Here is a 17,319-nt window from a genome sequence, read left to right as displayed (position 1 = left end):
TTCTGTACTTAACTATTTTTATTCTTTTTTTCAGGTTATACATTGTTAATGTGGTTGCTATTATCTGAATTTCTGTAGCTATGGCACAAGAATATAGTAAGTACTATACCATACTTCCTATGACCTACGTGCTTTATAAAGTGTTAATTTTCTGTCTTTAACTTTCTCATTGGAGCAGTAGAGGTGTAGGAACAAAGTTTTTAAAAATCTGCTTTTCTCGGGAGTTCCTGGCAGTCCAGTGGTTAGGACTCAGCATTTTCACTGCCGTGGACTTGTGTTCAATCCCTGGTTGGGAAACTAAGGTCCTGTAAGGAGCGCGGTGCAGCCAAAAAAAATCTGCTTTTCTCGAAGTAATTCATTTGGTCATCTGAGTTTTGCATATCTAGCTTTATATATGTACAAATATATCACGATTATGATTTATTTAATCTTCTGATAAACACAGAATGGCTCAGGCCTTTCCCTGTAAATGCTAGTGAGTAGACATAAGGATTGAATCCATATTATGCATCTCATCTACCCCACCACCACAAGCCCCCCGCCCCCCCATGTTATGGGGTTGAGGAGCTGACCACAGCTCCAGGGTGGGCCCTGGTGAGGGGCAGTCCCATCCCTGCTGTGTCCACGCATGATTAACTCATCGGGGAGGAGGCATCAGCCAGTGGTGGGCATTCACTGGCCAGCGGCCTGGCTTCAAGAATGGTTCTCTAATCCTGCTCTAGCCAAGGAGACTCCAAAGTAGGTTTGCCGGGAGCTGGCAGAAGTCTTCTCATACTTCAAACAGAGCTACTGGAAGAGCCTGCCTCTGCCTCTCTTCTTCTGGATGTTGTTTTGCGCTGGTGTGAGGTCTGGTGTGGCTCCAGGCCAAGCAGGAAGTCACACAGAGTGGAGGACAGAGGAACCAGCCTTGAAGGCAGTTTCTCCTCCAGAAGTCCAAGCATGTGAGCCAGTAACATTTCCTTTCTGTTTAAGCCAGTTTGAGTTGGGAGCCAAAAGACCCTAGGTGATTCACTTCATCTCCATTTGTTTTTAGTACCCCATTCGTTTCTCCCTGGGGAATGTGGGAGCAGTTGCAAAGGGAGGCAAACTCATACTGTTAAACTAACCTGACAGGATGTGTTGCTGTGGAGGGCACCCTCTTCATTCTGAACAATTCACAGGCAGTGATTTCATATTCAAAGACATGAGAATGAAATACATTGCTTTCGGATTCTGTCTTTTCTTTCCCTGGAGGTTTTGCCTTTTAATCAACCCACTTGGGCTGTGAACGCTGAAAAGGGTCTTAGACTGCTGACCTGAAAACTATCCCCTTCTATAGGTATATATTTAACAGTGTGGAGCTGTCCCTTGTGTTTTCTTAGAACAGTCTATACCAGACTTCTAATTCCTTGTTTGCTTTTGTTCTTCAAAAATTACCGTGAGTACTCCAATACAGAAACTGCATAAGGGATGATATAACAGATATTTATTATGTGTCCTGCTACAACACTCTAGACAAATAGAATGTTTACCAATCCTATGGAACAGTTAAAAACCTACGGCCATCCTCCCTCATAATAGTATCCTTTCTCCGCCTCTGAGGAACCTCTTTCCTGGTTTTGATCTCTGTTCTTCTCATGCATTTGTTTGTGCTTTTACCACGTATGAGTAGGATGGTTTTTGTATGCTTTTTCACTTCAGGTAAACGTAGATACTCTGCGTGTATTTGTTGTTTAAGATCACAAAGAATTTGAGAAGAAATTCAGGATCACAGAAGGAAGCTATGAATGTGTTCTCAGATACTTGTCCGAAGATCTGTCACTAGGCATCTTGGTGATCCATAATGAAATGGGTTAGATTTTCAGTGGCTGATGAGTTTCATCAACACGCTTATCTTCTGGAGTCTGGTGCTTGGTCTGCTGCTGAGTTCACACCCGCGCCTGCACTCCTGTGAAGGTTTGGCATGTACAGGACCTACTGTGTCATCAGTGAGCTTTTCAGAGTGTGTTGGTTACTTTTTCATATAAATAGCTCCATTCATCGTGTGGTCATAATGCATGCTTTTGGCAAACTTGGGTAAAACTGCATTCTTCTGCACTCTGACAGTTAGCCATCATACTGACAGAGTTGCCTCATGTACTTCCTAAATTTGTTTCCGCCTTGTGGCAGCAGTAATAGAGGAGGCATCCACTCCTATGAACAGATTATGAAGCACGGTACTTTGAATTGTAGTATCTCATTATTTCCTTTTGTGCCCCAGCCTGAGTCTTGGAGACGATTTTGTAGCATCCTTGTCTGAAACATTTCTTAGGTCATTTAACTTCTGCATTCAAAACACCCATTCTTTGCCGTTTGAGGAGTCGTCTCCCCCGGTTCTTGTTTGGAATGTTGCCTCCACAGACTGAATAGTCATTTCCACTCAGAGATCATTAATCCTCTCAACTTGGGAGCGTAATTACAGATAAAATGTCAGAGAAAGATTTATGACAATCAGAAGAGGATTTCCTTTTTTTTTTCAGGGTGTTATTTTTCGCTTAAATTTTTTTTTTAATTTTGTTTATTTTTGGCTGTGTTGGGTCTTCGTTGCTGCATGCGGGCTTTCTCTAGTTGCGGTGAGTGGGGGCTACTCTTCGTTGCGGTGCGCGGGTTTCTTATTGCAGTGGCTTCTCTTGTTGCGGAGCACGGGGCTCTAGGCGCATGGGCTTCAGTAGTTGTGGCGCACGGGCTTAGTTGCTCTGCGGTATGTGGGATCTTCCTGGACCAGGGCTCGAACCCGTGTCCCCTGCCTTGGCAGGTGGATTCTTAACCACTGCGCCACCAGGGAAGTCCCATCGCTTAAATGTTTAACATGTGAAAAAAACAGTAAACCCAAAAGGTTTTTTCCCCCTTAATTCATATAGATTGTATCCACACTACAGACTCAATAGCATCTTTTGTAAAAATCCAGTTTTAGGTTTTGGTGCTTTGTGCATGCATTCTTCTATTGTTAAAAAAATGAATCCTTCTTTTAATTTTATTTAAATGTAACTGTCTTTAGCTTTTTTCCTTCATTGTGGGCCCAGGATCATAAATTCAAATGTTGCCAATGCTAGAAGATTATAACCATCAAATGGAAACACCCAATCAATGAGGCCCCTATGAAAAGAGCTAGTAAATCTTTTGCATTGGGAGATGACCAGACTGCAAATGGAATGCCATTTGTACAGCAGGCCAAATATAGACAAGAAATGCAAGATATTTAAGCTATAATCCTGTAATGAATTTTATTTCCATATTCTTGTTTCAAAAACTTTAGTGTTGTTTTTTAAGGGAAAAAGACTACTGACGTTTTTCTTTGAAAGATCAATTCAGTGAACTGATATTTTTATTTCTTGTGGAAGGATGTCTTCTCATTTATTTCCTGTGTAAAGGGATCTGTAGACTTGGCTTATTTTTATGCCTCAAAATGAAGTGGTGCCCTTTGGGGGATGCTCCACTGGGCTGAGGGAACTTCTAGACAGTGACCCAGATCTGTAATTAGGTCTTGCTTTCCGCACCCTTGTTGACTTGAAATCACTAGCCATAGACCATTTAGTCTGGGGAAGCAATACATGAATCATCTAAATTGGTGCAAATTATCCAGAATGCTACTAAATGTTTTCCACTTTTTATTCTGATTGAAGGAACTGGAAAGGGAGACTTGTTCTTTGAGTTTGAAGATGGGTATGTACCCATTTGTGAAAGCAAATTTCTTCCCTAGATAGAGTGAAAAGCAGTGGAACATTTGACATTTGTAAGCAATTTGGGTTTTGCGGGTCTGTTTTAGAACATTCCTCCGGGCTTTCTAGCCTTTCCTTTGTGAAGGGGTAGTAGTGGTTGCCTGTCTTCAGCTCCAGTTTGGTCTCCCCCAGGGGCTGTCTTGCTGCCGAGAGTCTCAGCTTAACTCCTGCAGCATGGTTGACACAGGAGGGAGTCCTGGAAGTTTATATTGTGTGCGTTTTGCATCTTCTAACTTGAACCACTCATCAGTGTCTCTCATATTTAGGATGGAATTTGATATCCTTTTCTTCTCTGACTTATTGACACCTGTCAGTTACCTGGCAATGAAGTGGGTGAAAGTCTTTTTTTGGTCTTCACTGAATCATAAGTTCGCTTTGTTCCAATTTATTTTAGTACAAAACATTAAAATAATCATATTCATTCTAAAGTGGAGGACATTTGTAAGTCATTTGGGGATAAAGATAAAATGAAGACTTTTCTTAGATAGAAAGGAAGCCTTTTAATGAGGTTTTTTGTTTTTTGTTTTCCTACGGGTTTTCTCTGATGGTGCCTTAGGGAATCTTGCCCAGCACTTAACATCTTATTGTTTCTGCTCTAAAGAGAAGAAGACAAGCAGACTTAGCCAGTCAGTAGCCAAAAGACCAGATTTTCAACTTGTCATGTGAGTTGACTTTTTAATACGTGGATAAATCTTTGTTTTCACATTGGAATATCTGTGAGTGGGCCTCTCAGAGGAATGCATCTTTTGACAGGAAGTAGAAGAAAGCCATAGCTCGCTGTGTAATTTTGTGTTTTGCAGGCGTGACTACTGTTTTGCGTCTGTGGGTGTATGTGCACGAGCACGTGAGTTGGGTTGTCTTTGCTGGTCTGGGTCATTGCTATTTGTTATACACTGTCATGTTCATTTTGGAAAATCAGGTGTTCAAATTATAAAATTATGGTTAGCACATCTGCTGAATTAAGTTGAAAGATTTTAGAATGAGTTTCTAAGAAACTGATTGATAAAGTATTTCATGTCAGTGAACACCCTTGATAAAATTCCTTATTACACGGTTAGTTAAGCTCTTTTCCCTGATATAAATCTTAGAGACCTTCATATTAGCAATTTAGGCTGTGTTTAAAAAGGGTGCCTGTTTACGAAGCACTTTGGTCCTGTTTGTCGTAAGGACTTGTTTAATACCTCTCACTTAATCTCTTTTTGCAATTAGGAGCCAAGAGACCATGCTTCAGTACCAAATACAAATCACGAAAACTTATGGCCCTCAGTTTGCATATTGTGTAAATAATTGGGTCATTAGCCAACACCTAAACAGACTGGGCGTGAAAAGTTTAAGTCTAGTGGGAATTTAGCATCACTTTATGGCTTCTAGATTACATTGTGTGAATTATTTCTTCCATGGCAGTCAGTATCTCTCGTCAGTGGGTGCAGTGACAGGCCAGGTCAAGAATTGCAAAGTTCTTAAGGAGTGTAGCAATAGCTGGAGTTTTATGCTTGATGATGTCTTATCCCCTCAGTAGCAGATGCCTTCTAACTTTGTGGAAATGAAATCTCAATTTTCTAAATGAATGCTAATCCCTGGCGAAAGCTTCCCACCCTCTTTGTTTTTTGTTATTTTTCTTAAATTTTCTTCTCAAATCAATTAAATAGAATTAGTCTGATCTGTACCAGTAGGTACCCGCTCTGTACTCTGGAAAACTGCTAAACAGTGTGTGAAGACAGACCAGCTGTCTCTACTTCTGTCTGAATATTTGGCCCCATCTTGAAAATTTGATGGTATTCCCATTTTATTACTGCATGGTGGCCTCATTTATAAAAATAATAAATTTATTTTATTTATGTATTTTTGGTTGCATTGGGTCTTCGTTGCTGTGCGTGGGCTTTCTCTAGTTGCGGCGAGTGGGGGCTACTCTTCGTTGCAGTGCGCGGGCTTCTCATTGCTGTGGCTTCTCTTGTTGCGGAGCATGGGTGCTAGGCGCATGGGCTTCAGTACCCGTGGTGCACAGCCTCAGTAGTTGTGGTGCACGGGCTTAGTTGCTCCGCGGCATGTGGGATCTTCCCGGACCAGGGCTCGAACCTGTGTCCCCTGCCTTGGCAGGCGGATTCTTAACCACTGTGCCACCAGGGAAGCCCAGTGTCCTCATTTTAAAGATGGAGACATCAGTGGACATCTATTCACTCTGCAAATGCGTGGAGCTTGTTGGTTATAAAGATCCAAGCCAAGGCCCAGCATTCATTGTGGCTAAAATTCTGTTCTTTTATTGTATTTTGCTAATCATTTGGAGTAATATCCATTTGGTTGTATTTGTTTGAAGTATCCAGAAAACCTCCGGAAAACACTCCGTTCCTCCCAAATTTAAAAAATAACTTTTCCAAAAACAATACATACCTACGAAAATGTGGAAAGTACAGCCAAACATAAAATGAAGATGAAAATGAAAAGCATCTGTGATTTTACCACCCAGAAGTAGCTGTGGTTAACATGAGCTAATAATGTGTTCTCACAGAACACAGAGCGCACCATTAAAAGGGTGGTGCAGGGGGACCCACACCAGTTATTAAGGAAGGACTAACCTGGGTGGTGGCACCCAGAAATTCTTAAATACCTGTATATGGAATGTGTTAAACATAATATCATCTGAACTTCAAGTATTTATATCAAGAGGTTGTTGACATTTCATCATAGGATAAAGAGGGAGCCTTTTTAAAGGGAAGCTGGGCTCTGGCCTATTCTGGTTAGCTTTTGTTTTTAACCATTTTAGGGAGAGATTTTTGGTGTAGGGTATATTTCTCTATGTAGACCCGTGGTTTTGTTTTGTTTGTTTTTAAGTGAGGGAGTCTTATAAAGTAAGCCATTATATAGGAAGAGGAATACTATATCTTTAAAAGAAATGTCTCCGTTCCCCTGATAGAAAGATAGGAGAAAAAAGGCAAGTGACCGAAGGCTGCATTTGGTAATTCTCCAAGGGTAGTTGAATTCAGGGTCCCTCCTGGACTTGTTTTTGATATGGTGTATCTGTCCCCTGCCTCATTCTGTCTGATGTACCCTTCCTCTCTGCTCCCTCCCCTGTCCCGTAACTTAAACAATGCAACATTGCAAAGCACAGGGAACTCTGCTCTGACTCACATCTCCATTATCCCACTTCATGCTTCAGTTTACAGTAAGTCCGGTTATTGTCTGGTTTTCAAATCATCACACCACAAGGAAGCAACAGACATCTCCCTGGATCTGAAACTATTTGCCCTTTGTGGTGTTTTGATTGTTTCTGAGGATTTGTTTGCTGGCTTCTTTCTCTGAGGCTCAAAATAACTTGGTATGTATGCCACAGCCCTCTTAGCTTCCAGAGGGCTTCTTTTAAGTGTCTGTCCATAACAGAAACATTCTCTGTGAGCAGGGATGCACTTCAACCAGTTGGCCAGTAATCAGCCCCAGAGTTTATTGTCCTGAAGCCTTTGTGGTGTAAACAGAGCAAATGATGAGAGCTTTGTCCTTTGTCCTCTCTTCCAAGGAAAGAGTGTAAAAGTTGTTTTAAATGAAGTCTGAATTTTGTGTTATCACTCAGTTTTGGCCCTGTGTCCATTTAGATTTTAGCCTGGGATTCTTTGGCAAACTGCACCCCTGGAAGAAAATGAGGGTTTCTAAAAGAATTGTTGTTTCAGCAGCTGTTAATGTTAGTAAGAACACAGCACTGTCTTTGAAGATTCTTTAGACAGCAACAGCATGCGGGATTCCACTTTTGCGACGTTATTCTCTTCCACTGAGAGACTGATTTGAATTATATTAGTCAAATAGCGTCCAGTTTTAAATTATTTTATAATTTTGTATTGTTGGAGAACACTCAAACTTTGATTCCTGGGTGTTATAGTGTGTTTTTAGTTTTAGGCATCAAATTAAGATCTTTGCATTTAAATGGTTGAAGAAAGCAAATTTTAATTTGTTTTCAAAATATTATCATTAATAGTGATCCTATCTTTTCTGCCTGTTTTACTTATGAGTGGCTTCATGGGACTTTTAGACTTTGCATGATCGTGTTTAACATTCTGAACTGTGGTCTTTGTATTCACAATGCTGGGGGTGTGTATCAGTTGATTTTCTTGCATAGCACTCATTAGATTTACTTCAGATTTATTTCAAATTTATTTATTTTATTCTCAGACCCAATGCTAAAGTTATAAATAAAGAAACCTCCCTATTTTTTAATTTGCTACTTTGACTCTTAACACGTTATAACACTGTCTCTTTATCAGTGGGTTCCTGATTCTGTTAAGTTCACTACTTCTTCACAAAGATAGCTTGATAGGGTTTTGTTTGTTTGTTTGTTTCAGATAAGATTCCAATGTAATCTCTTCTCCAAAAGGATTTGGATAAGTCATTTACAGTTGGTCTCCCAATCCTCATTCTCATTCCTTCAAAATGGGTTATCTTTTTACCTCTCCTTCCCCATTTCCTTCCTTTTTTTTTTTTTTTTTTGATATGAAAGACATGGGGGGCAGCTGGTAGGAAGAGGGGGGAGGAGTTTGACTTTGCTCTAAGTGGAGGATGGGAATAAAGTCAAGTTCAGGTAAAGAATGAAGGGGTCAACCTGATGTGGGAAGAAAATTAGAGAGAAAAGAGTTCAGGTGAGGAATTTGTAGTCTTAAAAAGTAACCCACCACAGAGGAATTGCTAACTCTGCCATTGCTTCTTTTTTGACCTGAAATAACACCAGGTAGCTACCATTTTCTAAGCAAGGTCTGAGGGCATCTTTAAGCAGTAGCTAATTTGTCCATGTTTTGTTTTGCTTTTCATAGTAGATGCTCAGTTAATAGAAAGCTTGATTGACTTGCTGACGTGTTAACTGCAGGGAAAAAAATAGGCTCACTCTTTTTTCAAAACAGCCATTCTAATTTCTGACCAGATGGATTCCTCCTTCATTAATTCTGTGAGGAGGCTGTGACATCAGTTGAATACCCTTTTTTTAAAATCAAATCTTCTTCCCTAATGTTATATAGTAGGATCTCTTTTTCTCTAGGGGAGTGAGAAATGTGAGAAGTTACTTTCTCTTCATGTTTCAAAGTAAAAGGCTGTACTGTTGCCTAGTTCCCAGAGAGGTGATTTCCAACCATTCCTACACTCAGTCTTTGGGGTACATTAGTCCTCCATAAATTGGTGGGATTAAAATTATGTTCTGAAATTTTGCCATATTCTTTGAGATTTTTGGAGTCCCCTAGTGGTTGTCTGAAACCACAGTTGGGAATCGCTGCGTGAGGGATAATCCTTTCACCTGTTAGGTAGGGATATCGTCCTTGGCAGGGAAGTCATCTGGCAGAATGGGATCTGGACTTGAGCGTTTCTTTTCTGCCTTCTCTTGTTGCTACTTCAGATCTCTCTGTCTTCATTACTAGGGCTCTAAATTTCATTGTCAAGTTCATTTTCTTCCAAATGTTATAAAATAGAGCCAGGGTCATGATGCTTTTTGGAGTTTTTGTCTGTTTTTGATATTTCTGGATACAAAAGGACAAAGTAGGCCCCTTCCTTTACGTTTCAGTGCTTGAAGAACAATCAAAAAATAAAGAAAAAAAAAAGTCTGGTTTCTTAGTAAGTAGTTACTGTCTTTCTTTTCCAGACACCCCTTTTTTTGGTCGTGTTTATTGCATGTAGCTCACCACTAACTGCGGTCATGGGATGTTGCTTTCAAATTGGGTATGCAAGATAGTTTTTTAGTTACTGTTTTTCAGCACAAGAGAAGATGCAGTTATTTTGATTTTGTGAGTATTTTCCCTCTGAGGGCAGAGGGCCACATGCTCTTTGGTGCTGGGATACTTCCTACAGTTCTGAGTGGACTTGGCCTATTTTTCCAAATGAGATAATGAATACAAAAATGCTCTCTAGTAAACTGTAAAGTGTCATAAATGGGCGAGGACGTTGTTGTTACAGTTATTCTCTGCTTGAGTGGCCGGCTCTAAATATTCTCTGTTCAGTTCTTGACCTCCATCTGAGAACCGGCTGCTTTTGACATTCCTGTTTCCAGGGAATAGCTATTTCTTGATTAGGCCGGCTTTTACCTACTTGGACCTTTTGCAGAAGAAAAAGCTTCACACATTGAACAAATGTAGTTTATATTACATTCAAGCTAGTGGTTGGTATTTCATAATATTTACAAAGAGAGGAGTCACTGCCCTTTATATATGGCAATAAGTTTCTATTGGCAATGACCATGAAGTTCCCGGCCCCATGAAAAATAACTGGCTCTTGGAATTACTCTTTCAGGTCTCCATCTCACTTCCTGTTCAGCGAGAGGACGCTTTCTCTGACAGATGGACTTGTAGTTTTTGTTGAGCTTTTCATACAGAATACAACTTGTGTGTGTGTGTGTGTGTGTGTGTGTGTGTGTGTGTGAGTGTGATTTAACTCTTCACCCTCAGGCTTTTCAATTTGTGTACACTGATGTTCTTGTAGAGAGCTATATGACCTGGACTACAGAAAGAGAACTTGCGAGGAGAATTAAAGGTGGAGAGAGACATTTCCTTCCCCTGTCTTCCAGAGTAGCTGGAAAGCGGAACTGTTGTGAAGTCCCCAACCCCCTGTGGGTGAAGAGATGCTGCTTCTGCCGCAGATATCATCTGAGCGGGTGCCTCATCCCTGGGGCGATGCCAGGTGGCATTTGGAAGCTGGCCTAAAACTGCTTCTTCACTGGCAGCGGCTCCTCATGAGAAATGCTTTCCTGCATCTCATAGTAAACCAGTGCTGATTCTAATGGTGAACTCTAAAAAGACCGCATCATGGAGATTTGACATTCCTTGTAGCTGGCCAGTAGTTTACCTTCACAAGCCTCTTGGAATTGTTTCTAAACACCAATTGCTCACTGCCAGCGGCTTGCTCCACTGAGGGGAAGAGATGAGCTGATTATTGCATGTACTCTAAGACCGCTTGATCGGAGGCACATTTCTCAGCTCACCCTGTCTGTTCTTTCCTTTCCAATGTATATGGAACTTAAATTCTGTGAAAGGCTGTAATAAAGTTGATTCCTAGAATTTGCTTTCCAGAATTTTGGATGTTTGTAAAGTACAGTGTTAGCTAGGGAAGACAAAAAAGTTGTGTCAGTTATCTTGGAAGTATTGTTGAATAAGAAAAAGAAGGATATACTAGCAGTGGAAACACTTGATTTGCCCCGAGGAAAACATTTTAGCTCTTGTTAGGTTAGAATTCTCCTCCTTCAAAAGAGAGATGATATTAAACTTATCAGTTATTTAGACATTTTAAATTGTTTGAAATTAGGGTAAAATCATGTAGTGTTCAAAAAGGGGACTCAGTGTACAGAGAAAAGGAAGTCTAAGTTGTAGCTTCTACAGAAGCCAGAACTTGTTCATGTTACGTGTAATTTTTTATCTCCACCTCTAGTGAGAATAATTCATACTCCATATGAGGTCAATTAGCTTCTTTTTTTTTTTTTTTTTTTTTTTTTGCGGTACGCGGGCCTCTCACTGTTGTGGCCTCTCCCGTTGTGGACCACAGGCTCCGGACGCGCAGGCTTAGCAGCCCTGGCTCACGGGCCTAGCCGCTCCGCGGCATGTGGGATCTTCCCGGACCGGGGCACGAACCCATGTCCCCTGCATCGACAGGCGGACTCTCAACCACTGCGCCACCAGGGAAGCCCAGAGAGATTTATATTCTTAATGATGTCTCTTGATAAGGATAAGATTTAATTTTAAGTCCAATTTATAATTTTTCATGGTTAGTGCTTAACTATGTGTTATCCAAGAAATCCTTGCCTATCTAATATTGGGAAGATGTTTTTCTATATTTACTTGAAGATGCTTTAGGGTTTTATCTTTTACATTTAGATTGATAACCTATCTTTAATTTTTTGTGTATGAAATAAGGTAATTGTCGAGGTGGTTTTTTTCCCCCCATCTGTATATCCATCCATTACCGTTTGTTAGCTTAAAAAGATTTTTTTCTGCTTGAACTGAGTTGGTGTCTTGGTTGAAAATCAACTGACCATACATGTGTAAGTCTGTTCCTGGACTGTTTTCTACTTCTCTTTGTTTTCTGTCTCATTTCCCAAGGAGTTACTCTTTTCTTCATTTTGGTTCTCCTGCTTCCATGAAAATAGCTTCTTCTCTTTTACTGTTTTTTCTTCTCATTCATTTATTTTTATATCGAACATTTAATGAGCAGGTACTTTGTGACTGTGCTGGTATCTGGGACTGTACAGGTTGATGAGAGCTGATCTCTGCCCCAAAAGAACTCAGTGTAAAGTGTGGAAAGTGCTTTGAAAGAATGGGATCCTTGGATTCCCTGGGAAGGATGGAAAGAGCTGATCTCTGCCCCCAAATAACTCACTGTAAAGTGTGGAAAGTGCTTTGAAAGAATGGGATCCTTGGATTCCCTGAAAGGATGGACATCTCACCTGGTCTGGTGGTCAGAGAGAAGACCTGCTGGGGGAGATGACGGTGCTGCCTCCTGTTCCCCTTCATGGGCAAAGGCCCAGGATTAGGGATTGGTTCTCTTTTATTCCTCCTCTGCATGTGCTCACACCTGTTCTCAGTTGTTTCTGTGTCATCTCTCTGGGCACAATTTCCAAATCCAGCCAGAGGAATAGTTGTCAGAATTATACTGCGGTGCTTATTGCTTTGTTCCTTATGTGGTTTTATGTAAAGAGCTCCCCTAATAGCTCGTTAGCACTGGACAGTAGTAATTTGTCTTAATCTTTAGAGACTCTGTAGAATGTTATATGCATCAGAAACTTAAAGATATTTTTGCAAAAAGGAGCTCACTGAAAACTTTTTTGTGAGTTCATTTGTATCTTACATTTCATTACTGGATAGGTTTTTTAAAATTAACTTAATTATGAAAATACTTTAAGAGTATGTTACTTTTCCAGCATAATTCTTTTTATTGAAATATTCCTGCAGAGGTCTCCTTTCCCTCCAGCTGCTGGGCAGTAGGATGGCTCTCTGGCTTGTGACTCTGGGCACAGCAGACTCTTTCTTTGGAGAACACGTGTCCTTGAGCGCCCTGTCTTCAAGACTCCTACCTGGAGTTTTTCATTTCATTTTTTCACTTAAACGGTGTCTGCTTTTCTCTGTTTGTCAGAATGCCTCTCAGTAAAAAGCTCTGCATATCCTTATAAAGCCATAATGACATCACAGAACACATTTTTTAGAAGGATTAATGTATTTTCAGATCATTAAATTCTAAAGCTATAAATAGCATCTTAATGCTAATGGAATAGATATGTGAAGCATCGTTTAGTGATTTCACTGGAATGAAGGTGAAGCAATTAAGTGCATTTAAAAATATGTAAATTAAAATATGTATTTCTTGCTTCAGGCAATTATATGCAACTTAGTATCCATTAAATGTGTCTGTATAGCTTTACTGTGGGTAAGCATAATGTCAGAAGTCTGTAAACCCAATTATGTTATGAAGTTTGCTATCAGCGTTTTTTTCATTGAATTTCTATCATTTACAAAATTTAAATTACTTTGAAAGATAAAGGAATGATCTTTTATTACCAATGGATTTTAAAATGTACATCCTTACAGAGAGGAATGTGGTGATTATAGAAGGTATTTATGTAGTAGATAAAATTATTGTATATGAGTATTTTTTACATACATAAAAATATGATGATATTTTTTGAGTGCCCTGAAAATGTAGTTATCAGCAGTCAATCAACAGGAGAATCAATGTTTTAAGGGTGATTTACATTAGGATGTTTAAATTTCTAATATTGTTAGTGAAAAATCAAACAAATTTGGTATTCAGTATAAAAGTAAAATGAAAAGGCATAATGATATAATAAGATATTGCTTAAGCTGTTTGATCAGAAACCTTTGACCCTTACTCTTCTGAGGTTTTTAGTATTGTTTTTATTTTTAAACTCAAGTCTGCCTTTTCTGTTTCGTTTTCTTTACATATGATTAAAAATGCTTCACGTTTATTAAACTTAGTAAGAGTTCAGAGTGATCCAGCATGTGAGTGTTTTTAAGTGCTAGAGAAGAATTTGGGAAGTCCTTTTGAAGAGTGACTGTGCCCCTACAAGAGGGCCCCTACAGAGGGACCCACAATGGGGGTGGTCCATTTATCAGTAGAGTAGGGTTTGCTAGGTAAAATTTATTCTCATCAATTGCTTCTCCCTGAAATTCTACCGTTTCAATTATCTTATCTTTTAGACAGTCTTTTTTTTTTTTAATTTTTTAATGTATTTTTTTAAATGCCCAAGTCTTCTTGTTCTCTCTAGCCAGGATGCTTACCCTCATAGGGATGAAGATGTCCCACAGGGGAGCCAGGTAATTCTGCTATGGCCATTCCAAGCCCTAGACCTCTGTCGATTATTTCTCGTGTTTCATTCTCTTTCTCTGCCCACATTGGCCAGATAGAGTTAGATTTTACAAGGTCTGCTGCAAACATTTGATATTTTCAATCACAAGTTGGCCAATTGGGAGGCTTCTATTTAGTTACTTGAACTAGGTCACCAGACACATTGTATTAATCCCATAGTTTAAATGGGCCATCTGTTGAGTCACTCTGGTAATTGTTCCTTTTTTGAATACCAGTGTACCCAAGTTAAGTTGCAGCCAAGGGTGTTAGCAGTTTTTTCAGAGACTAATGCGCTGAACTGTGGGCCTCTCTCAAGTGAAACTTGCCTTTGGAGAGCTTTTATGGTCAACTTATTTCTTTCTGTGTTCCTTTTCCTCATTGTGACTTTTTGATTGTGGTAGTTGAGGGTCATGCTTCTTTGTTTTTTTTTTTTTTTTTTTTTTTTTGCGGTACACGGGCCTCTCACTGTTGTGGCCTCTCCCGTTGCGGAGCACAGGCTCCGGACGCGCAGCCTCAGCAGCCATGGCTCACGGGCCCAGCCGCTCGGCAGCTTGTGGGATCTTCCCGGACCGGGGCACGAACCCGTGTCCCTTGCATCAGCAGGCGGTCTCTCAATCACTGCGCCACCAGGGAAGCCCGAAGGTCATGCTTCTTAAAGATACTTAGAAAAGGAGGGAAGTGGGATTGGAAGTAGGGAAAAGAGGCCAAACATTTGTCAGTAGTAGTCGTGGGATTTCTTTGCAGTGAAGCTTTGGGAAAGAGAAGGGAAAGGATGGACAATAAACAAACCTATTCTGTATATTTGGGCTCGTCTGTGACTGTTGGGAAGGATCTGACATGGGGCCCTCAAAGCTGAGGCTTTAAGCAAACCATCAGTAGCTTAAATAAGTCACCCAAAGCATCTGAGATGTGCATTTTACTTTGTGTTTCTATAATAATTTTCTGGCAAGATCTGGAAAGTAAGAGTCAAAAACATGGAGTCTTAAGTCTGAAAGGCTGTGTAGATGGGGAACTGTACTGATGCAGACATCTTTATATTATCTGTGAAAAAGAGAAATGCCAACTCTGTTCTAGGACCCCTTCTCTTCTCTCCCGAGGTGATGTCATCTAGTTTTGGGACTTTAAATGCCACCTGTATGCCTCTGTGATTCCCAGTTCTGTGTCTCCAGCTCAGAGTTGGTTTCACACCTGTATTTCAAACTGTGAGTCTGATAGCTCCACATAGATGTCCAATAGACACCCTCAGCAGAGAACTCTTGATTTATATCTGGGGTGATCAAGTCATCCTACTTTCCCAGGACTTCCTTGGTTTCAACACTGAAAGTCCCACATTCTAGGAAACCTCTCAGTCCAGGACAAACCAGGATAGTTGGTCATCCTGTTTATAAACCTGCTTCTCGCCCGCTCTGAATTCCCCAGGAGAATCATCCAACCAGTTGCTCAAGCTAGACATTCAAGAGTTATCCTCGATTCATCTCTTTCTAGATCCATCAGCATGTCAAGTTTCTAAACCATATGTGATCCATCAGCATGCCTTGTTGTTTCTACCTCCAAAAGTACCCAACTCTGTCCATTTCTCTCCATCTCTGCTGATCCCACCTTAGAGCAAGCCATTTGCATCTTCTGCTGGGTCACGCACAAGACAAGCCCGTGGAGCCCTGCAGCTGCTTCACATTGCTTTTACTGAGGCCTCCGAGCTTCATTACAGTCTGAAGCTGTCTGTCTCTCTTAACCCTGTGTCATCTCCCTGCCCTCCAGCCACGCCTGCTCTCTTTACTTTGGACGTGCTAAGTTTGTTCAGGTTTTAGGGTCTTTCTACTTGCTCTTCCTTCTGCCTAGAACGTCCTTCCTTTGTGTAACCGGTTCCTTCTGGACATTTAGGTCTTCTTATCTCAAATCACTTCTTCACAGAGAGGCCTTCCTTGACTGACCAGTTGATGAGAGTATCCAATCAGCCATCTTAGCCATATTACTTTTTTTGTTTTTAAGTTTAATAATGTTTCTAAGATTCATTATTTAATGTTATTCATTATGTTATTTCTCGTTGCTTTAATTCATTTATTTTCACTGCTGCTTAATATTCTATCGTGTGAATATACAGTTTATCCATTATTTCCTCAATGCAGATTTAGGTGGGTTCCAGGTATTGCTGTTATAAACAATGTTACTATGAACATTTTTGTACCTGTTTCCTCTTATGTGTAGGATTGCCAGATAAAATAAATGAGACCAAATTAAATTTGAATTTCAGACTGTTTCTGGGGTTACTATTTACTTCCAAAGTTCAATTTAGATTTTGATACACTAATATACACAACAGCTTTTTTTTTTCTTTTCCAAAATCTTAGCTAGGAAGGAAAGTCCTTTCATCTTATTCTTCTTTAGGAGTATCTTTTTTTTTTTTTGGTCTTCTTTTTTTTTAACATCTTTATTGGAGTATAATTGCTTTACAATGTTGTGTTAGTTTCTGCTGTATAACAAAGTGAATCAGCTATACATATACATATATCCCCGTATCTCCTCCCTCTTGTTTCTCCCTCCCACCCTCCCTATCCCACCTCTCTAGGTGGTCACAAAGCACCGAGCTGATCTCCCTGTGCTATGCGGCTGCTTCCCACTAGCTATCTGTTTTACATTTGGTAGTGTACATATGTCCATTCCACTCTCTCACTTCGTCCCAGCTTACCCTTACCACTCCTCGTGTCCTCAAGTCCATTTTCTACGTCTTTGTCTTTATTCCTGTCCTGCCCTCAGGTTCTTCAGAACCATTTCTTTTTTTTTTTCGATTCCATATATATGTGTTAGCATACGATATTTGTCTTTCTCTTTCTGACTTACTTCACTCTGTATGAAAGACTCTAGATCCATCCACCTCACTACAAATAACTCAATTTTGTTTCTTTTTATGGCTGAGTAATATTCCATTGTATATATGTGCCACATCTTCTTTATCCATTCATCTGTCAGTGGGCACTTAGGTTGCTTCCATGTCCTGTTAGCCATATCACTTTTTAATTTTATTTTTCCACAGGGCACTTTTCACTTCTGATCTTTACATTATTTATTGATATCCTTGTTCTTGCATTCCCCTACTAGAATGTAAGCTCTTTAAGAGTGAGGGTTTTTCTGCTCTGTTCACCATCCTAGCCCCAGGGTTTAGAACAGTTCACAGAGTAGGTGTTCAGGAAATATTAATTGAAGTAAAGAATAAATTTAAGCCATGTAATTAAAGCTCTGAGGGAAGGAAGATTGTGAAAGATTTTTAGCAAGCAAG

The 17,319-nt window shown here is 40.1% G+C and overlaps 1 protein-coding gene across 13 annotated transcripts in view; it reads left to right on the top strand.

Moving 5' to 3' along the window:
* SIPA1L1 (signal induced proliferation associated 1 like 1) overlaps nt 1-17,319 on the top strand; it is a 522,661-nt gene that overhangs the window by 323,053 nt on the left and 182,289 nt on the right. For 12 of the 13 annotated variants that reach the window (XM_073800311.1, XM_073800310.1, XM_073800309.1 and 9 more), the window contains one exon: nt 35-96. The exons of the other annotated variant lie outside the window; for it this stretch is intronic. The gene's annotated coding sequence lies outside the window, so the exon portion shown is untranslated. The remainder of the gene's footprint in view (nt 1-34; nt 97-17,319) is intronic. 13 annotated transcript variants of the gene reach the window in all.

The sequence above is a fragment of the Tursiops truncatus genome, chromosome 2 (assembly GCF_011762595.2).
Source record: "Tursiops truncatus isolate mTurTru1 chromosome 2, mTurTru1.mat.Y, whole genome shotgun sequence".
NCBI classification, from domain to species: Eukaryota; Metazoa; Chordata; class Mammalia; order Artiodactyla; family Delphinidae; genus Tursiops; species Tursiops truncatus.
This window is presented reverse-complemented; position numbering and strand designations above follow the sequence as displayed.